This window comes from Haliotis asinina, chromosome 3, assembly GCF_037392515.1.
Source record: "Haliotis asinina isolate JCU_RB_2024 chromosome 3, JCU_Hal_asi_v2, whole genome shotgun sequence".
Taxonomy (NCBI): Eukaryota; Metazoa; Mollusca; class Gastropoda; order Lepetellida; family Haliotidae; genus Haliotis; species Haliotis asinina.
The window spans coordinates 8,065,177-8,089,694 of NC_090282.1; the positions used below are offsets into that span (position 1 = coordinate 8,065,177).

The following is a 24,518-nucleotide window of genomic DNA, read 5'->3' on the forward strand; positions in this document are numbered from 1 at the left end:
CTGCTGTGGGGCACGTTCACTGTGGGGCACGTTATATATGGATTACACTGAGGCACTCGAAGTCTATGCATTCTACGTTTACTGAGATATGTGGCGCTATATAACATTTACTGAGAAAGGACGTGCTGCTGTGGGGCACGTTCACTGTGGGGCACGTTATATATGGATTACACTGAGGCACTCGAAGTCTATGCATTCTACGTTTACTGAGATATGTGGCGCTATATAACATTTACTGAGAAAGGACGTGCTGCTGTGGGGCACGTTCACTGTGGGGCACGTTATATATGGATTACACTGAGGCACTCGAAGTCTATGCATTCTACGTTTACTGAGATATGTGGCGCTATATAACATTTACTGAGAAAGGACGTGCTGCTGTGGGGCACGTTCACTGTGGGGCACGTTATATATGGACTACACTGAGGCACTCGAAGTCTATGCATTCTACGTTTACTGAGATATGTGGCGCTATATAACATTTACTGAGAAAGGACGTGCTGCTGTGGGGCATGTTCACTGTGGGGCACGTTATATATGGACTACACTGAGGCACTCGAAGTCTATGCATTCTACGTTTACTGAGATATGTGGTGCTATATAACATTTACTGAGAAAGGACGTGCTGCTGTGGGGCACGTTCACTGTGGGGCACGTTATATATGGACTACACTGAGGCACTCGAAGTCTATGCATTCTACGTTTACTGAGATATGTGGCGCTATATAACATTTACTGAGAAAGGACGTGCTGCTGTGGGGCACGTTCACTGTGGGGCACGTTATATATGGACTACACTGAGGCACTCGAAGTCTATGCATTCTACGTTTACTGAGATATGTGGCGCTATATAACATTTACTGAGAAAGGACGTGCTGCTGTGGGGCACGTTCACTGTGGGGCACGTTATATATGGACTACACTGAGGCACTCGAAGTCTATGCATTCTACGTTTACTGAGATATGTGGCGCTATATAACATTTACTGAGAAAGGACGTGCTGCTGTGGGGCACGTTCACTGTGGGGCACGTTATATATGGACTACACTGAGGCACTCGAAGTCTATGCATTCTACGTTTACTGAGATATGTGGCGCTATATAACATTTACTGAGAAAGGACGTGCTGCTGTGGGGCACGTTCACTGTGGGGCACGTTATATATGGACTACACTGAGGCACTCGAAGTCTATGCATTCTACGCTTACTGAGATATGTGGCGCTATATAACATTTACTGAGAAAGGACGTGCTGCTGTGGGGCACGTTCACTGTGGGGCACGTTATATATGGATTACACTGAGGCACTCGAAGTCTATGCATTCTACGTTTACTGAGATATGTGGCGCTGTATAACATTTACTGAGAAAGGACGTGCTGCTGTGGGGCACGTACACTGTGGGGCACGTTATATATGGATTACACTGAGGCACTCGAAGTCTATGCATTCTACGTTTACTGAGATATGTGGCGCTATATAACATTTACTGAGAAAGGACGTGCTGCTGTGGGGCACGTTCACTGTGGGGCACGTTATATATGGATTACACTGAGGCACTCGAAGTCTATGCATTCTACGTTTACTGAGATATGTGGCGCTATATAACATTTACTGAGAAAGGACGTGCTGCTGTGGGGCACGTTCACTGTGGGGCACGTTATATATGGACTACACTGAGGCACTCGAAGTCTATGCATTCTACGTTTACTGAGATATGTGGCGCTATATAACATTTACTGAGAAAGGACGTGCTGCTGTGGGGCACGTTCACTGTGGGGCACGTTATATATGGATTACACTGAGGCACTCGAAGTCTATGCATTCTACGTTTACTGAGATATGTAGCGCTATATAACATTTACTGAGAAAGGACGTGCTGCTGTGGGGCACGTTCACTGTGGGGCACGTTATATATGGACTACACTGAGGCACTCGAAGTCTATGCATTCTACGTTTACTGAGATATGTGGCGCTATATAACATTTACTGAGAAAGGACGTGCTGCTGTGGGGCACGTTCACTGTGGGGCACGTTATATATGGACTACACTGAGGCACTCAAAGTCTATGCATTCTACGTTTACTGAGATATGTGGCGCTATATAACATTTACTGAGAAAGGACGTGCTGCTGTGGGGCACGTTCACTGTGGGGCACGTTATATATGGACTACACTGAGGCACTCGAAGTCTATGCATTCTACGTTTACTGAGATATGTGGCGCTATATAACATTTACTGAGAAAGGACGTGCTGCTGTGGGGCACGTTCACTGTGGGGCACGTTATATATGGATTACACTGAGGCACTCGAAGTCTATGCATTCTACGTTTACTGAGATATGTGGCGCTATATAACATTTACTGAGAAAGGACGTGCTGCTGTGGGGCACGTTCACTGTGGGGCACGTTATATATGGACTACACTGAGGCACTCGAAGTCTATGCATTCTACGTTTACTGAGATATGTGGCGCTATATAACATTTACTGAGAAAGGACATGCTGCTGTGGGGCACGTTCACTGTGGGGCACGTTATATATGGACTACACTGAGGCACTCGAAGTCTATGCATTCTACGTTTACTGAGATATGTGGCGCTATATAACATTTACTGAGAAAGGACGTGCTGCTGTGGGGCACGTTCACTGTGGGGCACGTTATATATGGACTACACTGAGGCACTCGAAGTCTATGCATTCTACGTTTACTGAGATATGTGGCGCTATATAACATTTACTGAGAAAGGACGTGCTGCTGTGGGGCACGTTCACTGTGGGGCACGTTATATATGGACTACACTGAGGCACTCGAAGTCTATGCGTTCTACGTTTACTGAGATATGTGGCGCTATATAACATTTACTGAGAAAGGACGTGCTGCTGTGGGGCACGTTCACTGTGGGGCACGTTATATATGGACTACACTGAGGCACTCGAAGTCTATGCATTCTACGTTTACTGAGATATGTGGCGCTATATAACATTTACTGAGAAAGGACGTGCTGCTGTGGGGCACGTTCACTGTGGGGCACGTTATATATGGACTACACTGAGGCACTCGAAGTCTATGCATTCTACGTTTACTGAGATATGTGGCGCTATATAACATTTACTGAGAAAGGACGTGCTGCTGTGGGGCACGTTCACTGTGGGGCACGTTATATATGGACTACACTGAGGCACTCGAAGTCTATGCATTCTACGTTTACTGAGATATGTGGCGCTATATAACATTTACTGAGAAAGGACGTGCTGCTGTGGGGCACGTTCACTGTGGGGCACGTTATATATGGACTACACTGAGGCACTCGAAGTCTATGCATTCTACGCTTACTGAGATATGTGGCGCTATATAACATTTACTGAGAAAGGACGTGCTGCTGTGGGGCACGTTCACTGTGGGGCACGTTATATATGGATTACACTGAGGCACTCGAAGTCTATGCATTCTACGTTTACTGAGATATGTGGCGCTGTATAACATTTACTGAGAAAGGACGTGCTGCTGTGGGGCACGTACACTGTGGGGCACGTTATATATGGATTACACTGAGGCACTCGAAGTCTATGCATTCTACGTTTACTGAGATATGTGGCGCTATATAACATTTACTGAGAAAGGACGTGCTGCTGTGGGGCACGTTCACTGTGGGGCACGTTATATATGGATTACACTGAGGCACTCGAAGTCTATGCATTCTACGTTTACTGAGATATGTGGCGCTATATAACATTTACTGAGAAAGGACGTGCTGCTGTGGGGCACGTTCACTGTGGGGCACGTTATATATGGATTACACTGAGGCACTCGAAGTCTATGCATTCTACGTTTACTGAGATATGTGGCGCTATATAACATTTACTGAGAAAGGACGTGCTGCTGTGGGGCACGTTCACTGTGGGGCACGTTATATATGGATTACACTGAGGCACTCGAAGTCTATGCATTCTACGTTTACTGAGATATGTAGCGCTATATAACATTTACTGAGAAAGGACGTGCTGCTGTGGGGCACGTTCACTGTGGGGCACGTTATATATGGACTACACTGAGGCACTCGAAGTCTATGCATTCTACGTTTACTGAGATATGTGGCGCTATATAACATTTACTGAGAAAGGACGTGCTGCTGTGGGGCACGTTCACTGTGGGGCACGTTATATATGGACTACACTGAGGCACTCGAAGTCTATGCATTCTACGTTTACTGAGATATGTGGCGCTATATAACATTTACTGAGAAAGGACGTGCTGCTGTGGGGCACGTTCACTGTGGGGCACGTTATATATGGACTACACTGAGGCACTCGAAGTCTATGCATTCTACGTTTACTGAGATATGTGGCGCTATATAACATTTACTGAGAAAGGACGTGCTGCTGTGGGGCACGTTCACTGTGGGGCACGTTATATATGGATTACACTGAGGCACTCGAAGTCTATGCATTCTACGTTTACTGAGATATGTGGCGCTATATAACATTTACTGAGAAAGGACGTGCTGCTGTGGGGCACGTTCACTGTGGGGCACGTTATATATGGACTACACTGAGGCACTCGAAGTCTATGCATTCTACGTTTACTGAGATATGTGGCGCTATATAACATTTACTGAGAAAGGACGTGCTGCTGTGGGGCACGTTCACTGTGGGGCACGTTATATATGGACTACACTGAGGCACTCGAAGTCTATGCATTCTACGTTTACTGAGATATGTGGCGCTATATAACATTTACTGAGAAAGGACGTGCTGCTGTGGGGCACGTTCACTGTGGGGCACGTTATATATGGACTACACTGAGGCACTCGAAGTCTATGCATTCTACGTTTACTGAGATATGTGGCGCTATATAACATTTACTGAGAAAGGACGTGCTGCTGTGGGGCACGTTCACTGTGGGGCACGTTATATATGGACTACACTGAGGCACTCGAAGTCTATGCATTCTACGTTTACTGAGATATGTGGCGCTATATAACATTTACTGAGAAAGGACGTGCTGCTGTGGGGCACGTTCACTGTGGGGCACGTTATATATGGACTACACTGAGGCACTCGAAGTCTATGCATTCTACGTTTACTGAGATATGTGGCGCTATATAACATTTACTGAGAAAGGACGTGCTGCTGTGGGGCACGTTCACTGTGGGGCACGTTATATATGGACTACACTGAGGCACTCGAAGTCTATGCATTCTACGTTTACTGAGATATGTGGCGCTATATGACATTTACTGAGAAAGGACGTGCTGCTCTATAACATTTACGGAGAAACACGTGGTACTATATACTATTCACTGAGAGAAACGTGATGCTATACATTTATTGAGAGAGGCGTTGCGTGGCGCTATATAACATGTATTGAGGGACCTGCAGGGCTCTATAACATTCACTGAGAGAAACATGCTGCTATAAAAAACGTTTACTTAAACACGTGGTGCATGAACAAGGAACTTCGGGACACGTGATGCACATAGACTACGTTCACTGTGGGGCACGTTATATATGGATTACACTGAGGCACTCGAAGTCTGTGCATTCTACGTTTACTTGATACGACACATGGAGGGACATGTGGTACGTTCAAAGAAGAACGTGTGATACTTCCGTATCGTGACATGGAACGAATCGGCAACAGTTCTCTTTTCTTGACGGACACATCTGTGTTGTGAAGAATTAACTCAAAATCTGTAAAGAATATGCTTTGAGAAATCTGTACCAAGAATTGTCGTGAAAGTGAAACGTCTTCACAAGAATTTTACAGCGTCAATACCATTTGCTTCACTGCAGAAAAACGGATCTTAGTTTTGAACTGGCTTTGTATCAGCGTTTGGAATAACCGCCGGTTGTTATGGTATTGGGTGGCAGTTTGAAATATATGCAGGCTCTTGTGGCCTTCGGTAAATTATCTGTCAATTATTTTTCAACTGGAATGTTTCCCCCTTTTTTTTTTATTAAAGTTCGGGAATCATCCACGATCCATCTTGTTACAATAACCTACAGTTTCACTTCCTGGCACTCCAGTGCTTTGGCGTAGGCACGTCAACACTAACCACAAGAACTGTGTGCCATAGGCTTCGCTTGATTTTGTAGAAACAGTATGAAACTGCGTACGATGTAGTCTGCTTTGTTTCTATTGGTTTAACTTTACCAACATGGGCTTGCTGATTTCATTCAGGGCCTGTAGATTTTAAAGCCTCTAGGTAGCAGCAGGCCCTGATGGCCAGTTTGTAAATTAAAATATTGTAAACACTCGATTGTACTGTGCAGTCTCCAAACTCCTTGGCGGGCCGAGCGACGTTATCAATCGAGAACACTGTTATGGTTGTTATGGCGACGAAAGGTAGCGAGCACTCGTGTAATCCAAGAATTAAGTCGATATTCCGAGTAAAAACTTTTCATCGAGACTGTGGATGATTTAATGAAGTAGGATTCATGAAGGCGATTTCTTGCAAATTCCATGAATACAGAATCGGACGTCAAACCCAACTGATCGGATCACATTTGCCTCGTTACCTAAAAACAAAATTTATGACAATGCATTCACTGGAGAAAGAATACAGACAGTAAGAAATAAGAAGCTACATTTCCAAGCACTGCAAGTAGTAGCTGCAAGGGATTTGGGGATGCAATTTGTGATCGTTTTAGTATGAAGTGGACAAATACATACACGTCATATACACAGAGTTCAGACACACATCTAATTCTTTACAGCATTTGGTCCCTTTCGGACACTAAATAGCTATAGACAGATACAATGTATTGTTTTGTATTTCTGGAGTGAATATATCATTACGAATGTGTTTACTGCTGTGCCAGTCCTGGTATATTCACACTTATGCTGATGGTGCGCGCATGGTGGGCGAGCTGGCTAAGGCGCCAGGCTAGTGATCCAGCGAGGTTGAGGTTTCGGGATCGAGCCCACCTGTGACCGGGTGTAAAAACCTTGGAGTCAACTTTGTGTGCAGACTCTTTCAGTGTTGTCACAACCCCTAGTGTACAGTACACAACCCTGTGCACTGAAAAGAACCCACGAATCCGTTGGTATATGACCAGATGGTGGCCACATAAACACGTGCATACACCTAGTTGCAGGTACAGCAACGTGCAGTAAACTTGGACAAAGTGCTGTGACTATGTGTCCCAGTCCACCCAGCTGTCAATTGGGTACCTCGTTAGGATGAGAGAGCCACAATAAACTCGGTGCGCCTAGTGGCAGCAAGAGTTGTATACTGCCCAGGGAGTTGAGATTGAAATGCGATGTGCTGTTGAGATTGACATCCGGTGATGGAGGGAAAAAATACAATGTAGCGCTTTGAGCATGCTTTATGTGTGGAATTCAGCGCATTATAAATACACATATTATTATTATTATTTATCACATACAGTAAAACAAGAATTCCAGGTACATGTTCATTAAGCCTGCAGAGCCGACATTATCTTAACATGGTGCTTTGGCGTATCTTCTTGTCTCTGTCTAAAAGTCTAAAATAACCACTGACTATATGTTGTAAAACATATTCCCAGAAACAGAGGGATACATAGACATATTTTTCCATGTGTTTTTTTAACATCTCATATCATACATTGTTGGAACTGTCTTATTCTTAGTGTGTATTGTAGAATATTAGCTTTATTCTTAATGATAAATGATTAATGTAGTATGGTTATAAATAATCTGCTAAATGTCGATATTTCCAACAACCTGGCTTATCCACGAGTAAGCAAATCCGATCTGATATGGTACGTGCAGTCAATGTAACACTGCCAGTATCACCAAGACAAAGTAAATAACAATACTGCACTATTTGTAACAGTAGAAATTAATCTGCACTTTCTCTACGACATTCACATAACATTGGCGAGGTAGCAGCCTATGCGTATCAGTTATAATTAATCTGCACCAGTACTCCACCACATACACACAGTGGCGGAAGACAGCATGTTGTTATATATATATCTTACCCATAACACATACTCCTGAAAGGTCAGTACTTTACAAACGCATGTTTTCGGAATCGTACAAAATATTCTTTTTAGATTTATTATGATTATCGAATTATCGAAAGGGTTTTGGTCGCCTTTATTGTAGTGTGCATGAAACAGCATACAGCATACATAATTACTCGACATAGACGCACAGAGATTCTAGTCCTTGAATCATATCATTAGATTCTAGTCCTTGAATCATATCATTAGATTCTGGTCCTTGAATCATACCATTAGATTCTAGTCCTTGAATCATACCATTAGATTCTAGTCCTTGTATCATATCATTAGATTCTGGTCCTTGAATCATACCATTAGATTCTGGTCCTTGAATCATACCATTAGATTCTAGTCCTTGAATCATGTTATTAGATTCTAGTCCTTGAATCATGTTATTAGATTCTAGTCCTTGAATCATATCATTAGATTCTGCTCTTTGAATCATATCATTAGATTCTGGTCCTTGAATCATGTTACTAGATTCTAGTCCTTGAGCCATATCATTAGATCTGGTCCTTGAATCATGTTATTAGATTCTAGTCCTTGAATCATGTTATTAGATTCTAGTCCTTGAATCATATCATTAGATTCTGGTCTTTGAATCATATCATTAGATTCTGGTCCTTGAATCATATCATGTTCCCCTTTTTTCAATCTAAATCCCCGACTGAAGCAAGAAGAGCTTTTTTCTCACGTGCGGAAGCTAATTGGGCTTACATGTAAATTTAATGAAAGTTATTTGGTTACAGTTACTTGTTTAGAGACTAAACGCTACAAAATGATGAACCTAAAGTTAAAGAACTCATGGGATGTAAAATGTGCGTGATGTGGGTGAACGAGTTCATGTGCTACAGTAGGGACTACAACGCAGTTTCTACATGACACGTAAACACTTGGTCACAGCCATAATCTCTTCTTAAATCCAACTGTACGTGTCCGAGTTGTGTCTTGCGCCTGTACCACGTGACTCGTAAACTTGAATCACGAAACAAAAGTGGAGTACGAATTTTCAAAAGCGGGGTAAATGTCATCTTAATGTCACATTTGATTAAACTTGTACCTGCTACTTCTTTGTCATATGCCAGTGCTGGATCGATCATGTCACACGGCCTTACACTTGGGAAGCAATCGAAAATGAAAATAAAGACTAGCTGTCTGTCATATGAACAAGTGTTCCAAACAAAATGAGACCGTTATTACGCTCTGTACAGAAGACACCGAATTAACAACTTTCACCAGTGAAGTGGTTTCTTGGGTGATGTAATTGTGGTTTGACATTGGGATCCTCAATGGATCAGTTATGATTTTGATCATATCTATACATGTTTTGATAGTACATTCACATCCCATTGGTAGCCGTTGTTTTCAAAATTAACATGGCAGGAGAACCATCAAAATGTTGCCTTTTCAATGGCCATCGTAAGACACAAATATATTAATCAGAATACTAAACTAATGTCCAAAAGTAACGATACCACGTGTTTGAAAGGACATTAAAGAAAAACATAATGGTCGATTCGTATATTTCATTTGATATTTTTCTACAAAATGTTTATAAAACATTCATTTGAATCAATCATTTACAATAAATAGGACAGGCCTGTAAAGACGTGAGGAGTAAAAAATAAAATCATTATAACACACAACGATGAGGCATGTGTGAAAAATGTCAACTGGAGTTGACAGACTGGAGTCATGGAGTCGCAACCTCGTTTTCACGTCACCGCTGATTCCACCCTAAGCCATTAAATCCACTAAACCTCCACGTCCGATTGCCGGAATGCAATGTGCCAAACGTTCACTAAACGCTTCGGCACACATACACTAGAAGGCCATCTTTTCTGAAAATGCAAAATCTGTTCTCGTCGGAAAACATGATTCGTGGCGTTGCCAACGTCGAAGCCGCCTGGCCCGCACCATTCTGTTGGTTCGCTGTTGAGGTGTCAGAAACGCTCGACGGTAGGGGCGACTTGCTCGGATACCATGTGCCTGCAGTCTCTTGTAGACCTACACGGTTTGTCGATTTATTGCGTGTCCCAGTACCGCCCTTGCCGTTAACGTCACCGTCATGAAGCTTTACTAGATGAAGTACCCGGAACTGACGGTCTGCAATAGGCGTGGTCACTCGAGGTCTCCCGGCCTGTCTTTTATCAAACCTGTTTGACGCAACGGCTGCATTAACCTGGTGACGGTTATGCGCATCCTGACCTTCTTGCTACGTCGGTGTGCGTTGCTCCTGTTGGAGCATTGCAACCACTGTATATATCGCTGTCAACCGTGGCATTCCTTTAGTGTGCTATTTGTTGTTGTTATCCGAAAGTGTCTAGTCAGCAGTTTTATACGTACGGGACTAACATCGGCTTAGCGGTTTTTTCTCTCATTTGATCAAATGATTTTTCGATCGAATACGTTTGGTTTGGATTATGGAAACAGTCAAGCTTTCATTTATTGGCACAACAATTTGATGATTTTCGCTAAAAGAAAAGAAGACAGAGTCTGCTTTTAACCTTTTATACCTATGGAAATGGTTTTCTCGCTTTTATCTACATGAATAGTCACACTCAAGTGAACGGGCGAATATCGCGACACCAGTCCAAACATTATCAGGCAACACTTTCTCGGCTTCAAGTATCGAATAAGACCTGCGGATGATACTCAGTACAGCACATCTCCTGTTTATACGCAACTACAGCTTTCTATAGGGTCTGAGGTGGCTTATGCAATTTTATGACACTGCACTATGATTAGGCTGACTCTGTCAACACCCCACTGTTTAATCATGTACACCCTGGTGATTTCGAGTCCTACTCAAGGTTGAGTAGAGGACCGCTGATTTCCGTCTCATACACTGGTGGCTGCGTAAGGTGCAATGACTCAGGGATATCCCTTCCCTTCGAACAAGCCCCCGACATCCAGGTTACTTCCAGTTTACACCTGTAGCCAAAGCAGCTTAAATAATGGCTCCCAGTTGTATGGCTCGGCTTAGGGTGAGTTGACATAATCAGCGCTATCAAACGCTCGCATTTGGAAGGTTGGCTAGATCGGGGGAAGAACTGGGGCACAATCTCGGAGTGGGCGTCATCTCTTTCTGTGGATAGTACTCAACGTCCCGATACAGGCCACCACACCAGACTGGATATCACTGGATTTCACCCACCTTCTTCACTAAAGCTGGAACATACAGGTGAGGGACAATGTTGCTCGTCTTGGGCTGAAATACCAAATGATCACCTAATGCAGATTTAAGTTATGAGTGTTATATGCTGGGATTTTAATGGTTTTTGTATTAAGGTAGATTTGATACCACTTAATCAACAAGGTATGGCTAATGCCGTGATTATGCTATATCCTTGTTGATTATATAGCGTCATTTACCATTGTTTCCTTATTTGAAACATACAGGTGAGTGAGGCTGGGTTGCATTGCTTTTGGACAACTCCAAAGATATCGCTGATGGACACAAAACATTTGAGAATACCACTACCAATACATCACCCAAATCACACTGTCTATGTGTACAACGCATAATTGTACTAACATATGTTCTGACTACATCACCTGATGTCGACTAGAAATATATCTGTCACCACATGTAGATTAGAACTCATAACTATAATACCAGATGTATGGACTAAAACACATTATAATTATACTACCAGATGTATAGAGTAGAACACATAATTGTGTTACCAGATGTATGGACTAAAACACATTATAATTATACTACCAGATGTATAGAGTAGAACACATAATTGTATTACCAGGTGTATGGACTAAAACACATTATAATTATACTACCAGATGTATAGAGTAGAACACATAATTGTATTACCAGGTGTATGGACTAAAACACATTATAATTATACTACCAGATGTATAGAGTAGAACACATAATTGTATTACCAGATGTATGGACTAAAACACATTATAATTATACTACCAGATGTATAGAGTAGAACACATAATTGTATTACCAGGTGTATGGACTAAAACACATTATAATTATACTACCAGATGTATAGAGTAGAACACATAATTGTATTACCAGGTGTATGGACTAAAACACATTATAATTATACTACCAGATGTATAGAGTAGAACACATAATTGTATTACCAGGTGTATGGACTAAAACACATTATAATTATACTACCAGATGTATAGAGTAGAACACATAATTGTGTTACCAGATGTATGGACTAAAACACATTATAATTATACTACCAGATGTATAGAGTAGAACACATAATTGTATTACCAGGTGTATGGACTAAAACACATTATAATTATACTACCAGATGTATAGAGTAGAACACATAATTGTATTACCAGGTGTATGGACTAAAACACATTATAATTATACTACCAGATGTATAGAGTAGAACACATAATTGTATTACCAGGTGTATGGACTAAAACACATTATAATTATACTACCAGATGTATAGAGTAGAACACATAATTGTATTACCAGGTGTATGGACTAAAACACATTATAATTATACTACCAGATGTATAGAGTAGAACACATAATTGTATTACCAGGTGTATGGACTAAAACACATTATAATTACATTAGTACCTGTAGAGAGTAGAACACTTAGTTATATTACCAGATGTATAGAGTAGAACAATTAGTTATATTACAAGATGTATGGACTAGAACACATAATATTTATATTACCAAATGTGTGGACTAGAACATAATTATATTACTAGATGTATGGACTAGAAGTCATTATAATTATATTACCAAATGTATAGAGTATTACAAGATGTATGGACTAGAATACGTTTTAATTATATTACCAGGTGTGTAGAGTAAAAGACATAATTATATTACCAGATGTACAGAGTAGAACACTTAGTTATATTACCAGATGTAGGGATTAGATCACATTATAATTATATAATCAGATCTATAGAGTAAAACACATAATTATATTACCAGGCGTATCGACAGGAACATAATTATATCACTTGTATAAAGTAGAACACATACCTATATCACCACACGTTTAGAGTAGAACACACGTGTTGACTTGAAAGCATAATATTACTACCACATGTTTAGACAATCACACTTCGTGATATTACCATATCTTTTCACCAGAACACAATAATATTACCAGATGAGTTGGCTAGAAAACATGACTGTCACACATGAATGCAATAGTTAATGGTGATGTTACGATGAAGGCTGACTGAACACAACATATTGCCACAAATGATTGACTGTATAGATTAAGCACAAGCGTAATTTGGCCATGCACACGAGAACACGTATCAAATAAGGTTTACTACGCATATGATAGCATGAACCACATATGATAGCACGAACTATATACTACCAACTATATACATGATGACAGGAAACTCACACTGATCAAAACTAAATACTTCTAGTCTTGAACCCAGTCAATGCTGTTCATACTGACTATGTACAGAACATGAGCCGGGTCCTACATACATAACTTAAAACCTATGATACTGACAATGTACAGAACATGAGCCGGGTCCTACATACATAACTTAAAACCTATGATACTGACTATGTACAGAACATGAGCCGGGTCCTACATACATAACTTAAAACCTGTGATACTGACTATGTACAGAACATGAGCCGGGTCCTACATACACAACTTAAAACCTATGATACTGACTATGTACAGAACATGAGCCGGGTCCTACATACATAACTTAAAACCTATGATACTGACTATGTACAGAACATGAGCCGGGTACTACATACATAACTTAAAACCTGTGATACTGACTATGTACAGAACATGAGCCGGGTACTACATACATAACTTAAAACCTATGATACTGACTATGTACAGAACATGAGCCGGGTCCTACATACATAACTTAAAACCTATGATACTGACTATGTACAGAACATGAGCCGGGTCCTACATACATAACTTAAAACCTATGATACTGACTATGTACAGAACATGAGCCAGGTCCTACATACATAGCTTAAAACCTATGATACTGACTATGTACAGAACATGAGCCGGGTCCTACATACATAACTTAAAACCTGTGATACTGACTATGTACAGAACATGAGCCGGGTCCTACATACATAACTTAAAACCTATGATACTGACTATGTACAGAACATGAGCCGGGTCCTACATACATAACTTAAAACCTATGATACTGACTATGTACAGAACATGAGCCGGGTCCTACATACATAACTTAAAACCTATGATACTGACTATGTACAGAACATGAGCCGGGTCCTACATACATAACTTAAAACCTATGATACTGACTATGTACAGAACATGAGCCAGGTCCTACATACATAGCTTAAAACCTATGATACTGACTATGTACAGAACATGAGCCGGGTCCTACATACATAACTTAAAACCTGTGATACTGACTATGTACAGAACATGAGCCGGGTCCTACATACATAACTTAAAACCTGTGACACTGACTATGTACAGAACATGAGCCGGGTCCTACATACATAACTTAAAACCTATGATACTGACTATGTACAGAACATGAGCCGGGTCCTACATACATAACTTAAAACCTATGATACTGACTATGTACAGAACATGAGCCGGGTCCTACATACATAACTTAAAACCTATGACACTGACTATGTACAGAACATGAGCCGGGTCCTACATACATAACTTAAAACCTATGACACTGACTATGTACAGAACATGAGCCGGATCCTACATACATAACTTAAAACCCGTGATACTGACTATGTACAGAACATGAGCCGGGTCCTACATACATAACTTAAAACCTATGACACTGACTATGTACAGAACATGAGCCGGATCCTACATACATAACTTAAAACCTGTGATACTGACTATGTACAGAACATGAGCCGGGTACTACATACATAACTTAAAACCTATGATACTGACTATGTACAGAACATGAGCCGGGTACTACATACATAACTTAAAACCTGTGATACTGACTATGTACAGAACATGAGCCGGGTACTACATACATAACTTAAAACCTGTGATACTGACTATGTACAGAACATGAGCCGGGTCCTACATACATAACTTAAAACCTATGATACTGACTATGTACAGAACATGAGCCGGGTCCTACATACATAACTTAAAACCTATGATACTGACTATGTACAGAACATGAGCCGGGTCCTACATACAAAACCTAAAACCTATGATACTGACTATGTACAGAACATGAGCCGGGTCCTACATACATAACTTAAAACCTGTGATACTGACTATGTACAGAACATGAGCCGGGTCCTACATACATAACTTAAAACCTGTGATACTGACTATGTACAGAACATGAGCCGGGTCCTACATACATAACTTAAAACCTGTGATACTGACTATGTACAGAACATGAGCCGGGTCCTACATACATAACTTAAAACCTGTGATACTGACTATGTACAGAACATGAGCCGGGTCCTACATACATAACTTAAAACCTGTGATACTGACTATGTACAGAACATGAGCCGGGTCCTACATACATAACTTAAAACCTGTGATACTGACTATGTACAGAACATGAGCCGGGTCCTACATACATAACTTAAAACCTGTGATACTGACTATGTACAGAACATGAGCCGGGTCCTACATACATAACTTAAAACCTATGATACTGACTATGTACAGAACATGAGGCGGATCCTACATACATAACTTAAAACCTACGATACTGACTATGTACAGAACATGAGCCGGATCCTACATACATAACTTAAATCCTATGATACTGACTATGTACAGAACATGAGCCGGGTCCTACATACATAACTTAAAACCTGTGATACTGACTATGTACAGAACATGAGCCGGGTCCTACATACATAACTTAAAACCTGTGATACTGACTATGTACAGAACATGAGCCGGGTCCTACATACATAACTTAAAACCTGTGATACTGACTATGTACAGAACATGAGCCGGGTCCTACATACATAACTTAAAACCTATGATACTGACTATGTACAGAACATGAGCCGGGTCCTACATACAAAACCTAAAACCTATGATACTGACTATGTACAGAACATGAGCCGGGTCCTACATACATAACTTAAAACCTGTGATACTGACTATGTACAGAACATGAGCCGGGTCCTACATACATAACTTAAAACCTGTGATACTGACTATGTACAGAACATGAGCCGGGTCCTACATACATAACTTAAAACCTGTGATACTGACTATGTACAGAACATGAGCCGGGTCCTACATACATAACTTAAAACCTGTGATACTGACTATGTACAGAACATGAGCCGGGTCCTACATACATAACTTAAAACCTGTGATACTGACTATGTACAGAACATGAGCCGGGTCCTACATACATAACTTAAAACCTGTGATACTGACTATGTACAGAACATGAGCCGGGTCCTACATACATAACTTAAAACCTGTGATACTGACTATGTACAGAACATGAGCCGGGTCCTACATACATAACTTAAAACCTATGATACTGACTATGTACAGAACATGAGGCGGATCCTACATACATAACTTAAAACCTACGATACTGACTATGTACAGAACATGAGCCGGATCCTACATACATAACTTAAATCCTATGATACTGACTATGTACAGAACATGAGCCGGGTCCTACATACATAACTTAAAACCTGTGATACTGACTATGTACAGAACATGAGCCGGGTCCTACATACATAACTTAAAACCTGTGATACTGACTATGTACAGAACATGAGCCGGGTCCTACATACATAACTTAAAACCTGTGATACTGACTATGTACAGAACATGAGCCGGGTCCTACATACATAACTTAAAACCTGTGATACTGACTATGTACAGAACATGAGCCGGGTCCTACATACATAACTTAAAACCTGTGATACTGACTATGTACAGAACATGAGCCGGGTCCTACATACATAACTTAAAACCTATGATACTGACTATGTACAGAACATGAGCCGGGTCCTACATACATAACTTAAAACCTATGATACTGACTATGTACAGAACATGAGCCAGGTCCTACATACATAACTTAAAACCTATGATACTGACTGTGTACAGAACATGAGCCGGGTCCTACATACATAACTTAAAACCTATGATACTGACTATGTACAGAACATGAGCCGGGTCCTACATACATAACTTAAAACCTGTGATACTGACTATGTACAGAACATGAGCCGGGTACTACATACATAACTTAAAACCTGTGATACTGACTATGTACAGAACATGAGCCGGGTACTACATACATAACTTAAAACCTATGATACTGACTATGTACAGAACATGAGCCAGGTCCTACATACATAACTTAAAACCTATGATACTGACTATGTACAGAACATGAGCCGGGTCCTACATACATAACTTAAAACCTATGATACTGACTATGTACAGAACATGAGCCGGGTCCTACATACATAACTTAAAACCTGTGATACTGACTATGTACAGAACATGAGCCGGGTACTACATACATAACTTAAAACCTGTGATACTGACTATGTACAGAACATGAGCCGGGTCCTACATACATAACTTAAAACCTGTGATACTGACTATGTACAGAACATGAGCCGGGTCCTACATACATAACTTAAAACCTGTGATACTGACTATGTACAGAACATGAGCCGGGTCCTACATACATAACTTAAAACCTATGATACTGACTATGTACAGAACATGAGCCGGGTCCTACATACATAACTTAAAACCTATGATACTGACTATGTACAGAACATGAGCCGGGTCCTACATACATAACTTAAAACCTATGATACTGACTATGTACAGAACATGAGCCGGGTCCTACATACATAACTTAAAACCTATGATACTGACTATGTACAGAACATGAGCCGGGTCCTACATACATAACTTAAAACCTGTGATACTGACTATGTACAGAACATGAGCCGGGTCCTACATACATAACTTAAAACCTGTGATACTGACTATGTACAGAACATGAGCCGGGTCCTACATACATAACTTAAAACCTGTGATACTGACTATGTACAGAACATGAGCCGGGTCCTACATACATAACTTAAAACCTGTGATACTGACTATGTACAGAACATGAGCCGGGTCCTACATACATAACTTAAAACCTGTGATACTGACTATGTACAGAACATGAGCCGGGTCCTACATACATAACTTAAAACCTATGATACTGACTATGTACAGAACATGAGCCGGGTCCTACATACATAACTTAAAACCTATGATACTGACTATGTACAGAACATGAGCCGGGTCCTACATACATAACTTAAAACCTATGATACTGACTATGTACAGAACATGAGCCGGGTCCTACATACATAACTTAAAACCTGTGATACTGACTATGTACAGAACATGAGCCGGGTCCTACATACATAACTTAAAACCTGTGATACTGACTATGTACAGAACATGAGCCAGGTCCTACATACATAACTTAAAACCTATGATACTGACTATGTACAGAACATGAGCCGGGTCCTACATACATAACTTAAAACCTGTGATACTGACTATGTACAGAACATGAGCCGGGTCCTACATACATAACTTAAAACCTGTGATACTGACTATGTACAGAACATGAGCCGGGTCCTACATACATAACTTAAAACCTGTGATACTGACTATGTACAGAACATGAGCCGGGTCCTACATACATAACTTAAAACCTGTGATACTGACTATGTACAGAACATGAGCCGGGTCCTACATACATAACTTAAAACCTATGATACTGACTATGTACAGAACATGAGCCGGGTCCTACATACATAACTTAAAACCTATGATACTGACTATGTACAGAACATGAGCCGGGTCCTACATACATAACTTAAAACCTATGATACTGACTATGTACAGAACATGAGCCGGGTCCTACATACATAACTTAAAACCTGTGATACTGACTATGTACAGAACATGAGCCGGGTCCTACATACATAACTTAAAACCTGTGATACTGACTATGTACAGAACATGAGCCGGGTCCTACATACATAACTTAAAACCTGTGATACTGACTATGTACAGAACATGAGCCGGGTCCTACATACATAACTTAAAACCTGTGATACTGACTATGTACAGAACATGAGCCGGGTCCTACATACATAACTTAAAACCTGTGATACTGACTATGTACAGAACATGAGCCGGGTCCTACATACATAACTTAAAACCTGTGATACTGACTATGTACAGAACATGAGCCGGGTCCTACATACATAACTTAAAACCTGTGATACTGACTATGTACAGAACATGAGCCAGGTCCTACATACATAACTTAAAACCTATGATACTGACTATGTACAGAACATGAGCCGGGTCCTACATACATAACTTAAAACCTATGATACTGACTATGTACAGAACATGAGCCGGGTCCTACATACATAACTTAAAACCTGTGATACTGACTATGTACAGAACATGAGCCGGGTCCTACATACATAACTTAAAACCTGTGATACTGACTATATCCATAGCATAAACCCAATGAAAATGACTATATACAGAAGATAAAGATACTTACTATGTACACAACATAGACCATGTGATACTGACTATATACATAACATGAAGTCTATGATACTTATTACATATAGGACATAACCCTCATGATACTGACTATATACACAACACAAACCCTATGATACTGACCGTACACAGAACACAAACCCTATGATATTGACTATATGCAGAACATAAAGGCTATGATACTGACTATATACAGAACACAAATCCTATGATATTGACTATATACAGAACACAAAGACTATGATACTGACTATATACAGAACATATACCCGATGATAATGGCTAAAAGCAGACATATGATACTCACTATATGAACAACCAGAACCCAATGGTACTGATAATATGCACGCTGTGAACCGTATGAAACTGACTATACACACAATGTGAACCTTATGGTATTGACTGTTTACTCGATCAAAAACCCAGTGATATTGACAAAAGGCTTGATAACACGAACTATATTAAATAGAACTGACTGGACTTCATATCCGAAGGTAAATGAAAATACTTATATAGTCTCGATAATTGTATTCAGACGTAAACACTGTTTGCTTTTAAAGAATGGTATCACATTTTGCCATATACCAACAGCCATATTGCTTTAGGTTTTACACAAAAGGGACGGATAGAATGAAACTTAATTGGCTTGGCAGTCACAAACTGAGCGACAATACCCGTGCAATACTACTGGGTGCGCTGATAAAAAACTTTTGTAGAGTAAGTGTTGAGATCATGAAATATAACATAAGTGTGTCAATGAAGCCAGAGGAATATTGGAAAAAGACACACAAGCAGGTATAGAGTTACCCCTTCCTCAGCGGGTGGTGCACACATTACACGGTGTGTGATTGTCTATGGCACCAGAGATTAGGCTTACAGGTTACGGCGGAGTGGGAGACCCGTAGGGTAAGATCAACACCGAGATTACCTTACAGCCTGATACTGTTTCCTACAATCAGGTAGTAAACACAATCATATGAAGGCATATAAATAGATGGGCATCTATAGAGGTCGATAGATCTTTGGATATATGTTCACATTCCATCGACAATCGGTAAAGCGAATAAAATGATATGTCGTCCTTGTTCGGATTCAAGGTTAGAGAAGGACCCCAGCAACGCCATCTTGTGATACCATTCTTATATCAGTGATCAGGCAAGGTATATTTATGTCACCATAAAACTCTTCTCACAATCTGTGGTTTGTCTGGTTCAACTTCACATTACTTACAGCTCGCCATTTTCTTGTTGGAATATTGATAAGAAGGCCATTATCAATGAACTCTAGAGCGTACGTAGTTATAGATATAATATTAATCTTGTACAAACGTTTTCACTCGTTTAAGATATGGCTTGCTGAGTTTGACCAGCTTACATGTACACGAAACTTGTGGGTAGACACACGCAGAACTGAATAGAGAAATGGGTTGATGATATGAACTGAAGACTATTGGTAAGACAGATATCGAACTGGCTGGGTGAATAGATAGATTGGTTGGTAGGCGTACACAAACCCAAGGCAGGATATATAGTACAAGTGTTGGACATTTATTTAGTTAGACAGTTGAATTACACTGGTGAATAGACGTGTAACTAGTTATGGACACTCCATGTTTCGGGATGAAGGAGTGACCGTTAATGTGAATGGACAATTGTCATGCAATCAGTCAATGAATTTTGAAATAGAAGGAAACAGTGTGTCTTTGAGAACATCCGTCCCGAATAGAGGTCTTGTGTGGTGAAATATGTAAACAAATAAACTTGTTCGAGTTTTTTTTAACGGTTTACATCCAATGTCAGTATACAATGATCGATGACAAATTCAAATAAACGTAGATACATTGATATATGGATAATGCAATTGGATATTGGTTCACTGACGAGCCGACAGCAAGTTACACAAATAGATGAATGAATAGACGCCACATTAACGCATGCACGCACACTCACATCCACGCACACACACGCGTAAGCAAACCCTTTACTACAGTGAAGTACATAGACTTTGTAAGAACTAATATAGAAAAAACATAGTACTTTGACTGGCGAATGGTTCAGGGATTTCAAAGATAAACTGAATAATACATGTAAAGATATGTACATATGGACTCTATGGAATGTAGAATGCCCTGTGTTTGTGAGAGGACAACACAGAACACGGACCCGTAATGTAGGGCTATCATGTGACTGTAAGATGACTCCAAGTAAGGACCAACGTAACTCGTCACCACATTCACAAAGACATATGGCATGTTTGATAGTCGTTCCAGTGACGCTACCACCCCATAATCGTCTCGGTGGTGAAACATTTGGAAGTTCCACAGTGTACGTGTGTGTTTTAGGTCTTCTCCAGTAACGTAGTTCAGAATGTTTTCATGTAAATATATCCTCCAATCTAATGCCAGGTGTCATACGAGAAAAGGGAAATAAACTACACTTTCGTTTGCAATGACATGCGAGTATATGCAATATATGGCACTGTATGTAATAAGCCGCTCATATAATTTAACATACGCCTGTTCTTTAAGACATATCAAAAACTGAAAAAAAAACAACTTCCGGGACGTTAATATGGCAGGACTACGGACTTTGGGTGCATGTTCTCACAAAGAAGATATAAGGGATCGTCAGATTGATCACTGCTGCACCATTTAAGATCTGAGAAGAAGTTTCCACACTTTATAGTTTGGTTTATGACATTTCTAAGCCTGACTCCTCCGTGGGTGTTGTCCAATGTGTTTCCGTAGATGACGTGTGCCACGTACGCCTGTTTTTCAGTTGAACATGTTTATCGACCTTTTAAATTGTCTGGACAGGGTACGCTTACCTTTTCGCGAACACCTGGTGTCATCACTGTTTGATAGTCATTCACAATCACTTGCTTATGATATACGTGGAAAAGCTCAATGGACGCTTTTAATTAAAGAGTAGTTGAGCCGATGTGGGAATAGTGCAATGGACTTGTGACAGCACTATTGAACACAAGCAAAGCATGTTATTGCCTTTGAGTTTTTGCCTTTGAATGGCTGTCAGAAATGATACAGGGGTGAAAAGCTGCAGATGTCAACTTACTTGCTTTGAGGAACACAACGGTTCGGAGTATATGCATATGGTTCCTTCATCAGATGACGGCACGCTAGATAGCAGCAAGTCTGATGGTGGCAGGCAATCAGCGATCCAAGTCCCTAAGGATGTAACTAGCACATGCAGCTGAGACCACCGATACTCTGGAGAAACCCTTGGACTTTTCAACAGCAGACTGAATGAACATCAGACCTCTGATGTTACCAGTTTAATCCGATACATATCACTGTGTTCTTCCAGCGTTACGTTCCTCATAATACAAAAACTGACACCAGTAAAAGTTTATCCTTAAACATGTGTAGGAATGTGTTAGATTCTAAACTGAACTGGCACCTGGAACTAAATTGTGCGTTACATTAACACGAAAATGTGCACAGTTGCCAACCTGACAACATAAAGTATACTTTTCTATCGGCTTATTGCAACGCACATTGCATCGCATTAATGTGACATACTGTGGCATCTCCATTAGACACTAAAACGATAAAAACGCCCCTCCCATGTTTAAAACATATGTCTACATCTTAGTGTGTGGAAAAGGGTTTGTCGCTTTTGTTTCCCTTCCAACGGGTTTAACAGTTACTACATCAACACTATGTGTCCGAGGAAGCTCACATGCGAGGAACTTTACACATTCACCTCGCTATCATTTCAAACTGCACTGACAACGTTTTCCTTGAATAATCGTTGATATAGTGATACATAGCAGTGTGTGTGCATCAGAAACGTACACCTCTCAGAGAACAGGTGAGTTGAGCAGATCGACCGGAAGTGATGAATCATGATGGATGGTACTTGTGTGACCTTGTGCCTCGCGATACTTAATGGCGGATGTGATATATAATGGTTGGTGTGGTGTCTGTCTGGGTTAAATTTAACCGCAATCAGTAATGTTCATCCTTCATTAGAGAGTCGTGTAATTGATCGAATCTGTCAAGCTTGGTTTTGTTGTAAAGAACAACATAAACAGGATGACACGTGTTGAAGGCATACCGCTGCTTTCAGTGGTATTGAATATAATGCATTCCAGGTGGGGAAATACTGTCATTTGACTTTTAAGAGTTTGCTTGCTTGTTTGCTTGATAATACATCTGCATTGTATACAGAGTAATTTGATATACATCTAACGTTATCGATTGTGATCGTGGTTAGTAGTTGAACTATGTTTAGTCCTGGAATTATTGTAAGCTACCTAAGGGAAGTTGACCTTTACTATTAATTGTAACTTTGTAAAGAGAATAACGAATTGCTTGCTTTTGTATTTGGTGGTATGATATTTTCATTTAAATGGTTGAGTAATATGTTTTTAATACAAACCCTGAATGCAAACTTGATCTAATCACTTTATGGTTTGCCAAATGGTGATGTGAAGTTCAACCCCGCTCAACTAGAATTATTGCCTGTTTCATGGTGCACTTACACAGTGGTAAAGTATTTATGCCCTATTCTGCCCATTACCTTCAGGATTACAATTGGTCTTATAGGCGACTGAAGGGATCGGGTGGTGAGGATGTGTAATGTCTGGCTGATGCATTTTGCATCATCCCAGTTACGTAGATGGATGCTCATTATATCAATCACTGGATTGTCTTTTCGAGTTGCATGTACATGCAGTATGACTGGAATATTAATGAGTGCTGCGTTATCAAGCAAACAACTCTCGAGTGCACCGACACACAGTCACATATACTTGTGTATGATTTATCATGGTATATAGTGATATGTGATGATCGATGAATATGCATGATGTTATGAATGATGACAGTGATGCGTAATGTTAAAACAATAGCTCGATGATGTAGCTGGGCTTTTGTAATGGTTGATCCATGATACCTAAATGTTTTC

At 40.4% G+C, this 24,518-nt stretch overlaps 1 protein-coding gene across 2 annotated transcripts in view; it reads left to right on the forward strand.

The window, feature by feature from the left end:
* Positions 1–24,518, forward strand: part of LOC137279188 (uncharacterized) — a 30,810-nt gene that overhangs the window by 1,801 nt on the left and 4,491 nt on the right. The window contains exon 1 of one of the 2 annotated variants that reach the window (XM_067811677.1): positions 10,734–11,174. The exons of the other annotated variant lie outside the window; for it this stretch is intronic. The gene's annotated coding sequence lies outside the window, so the exon portion shown is untranslated. Of the gene's footprint in view, positions 1–10,733; positions 11,175–24,518 lie in introns of those variants that run through there. 2 annotated transcript variants of the gene reach the window in all.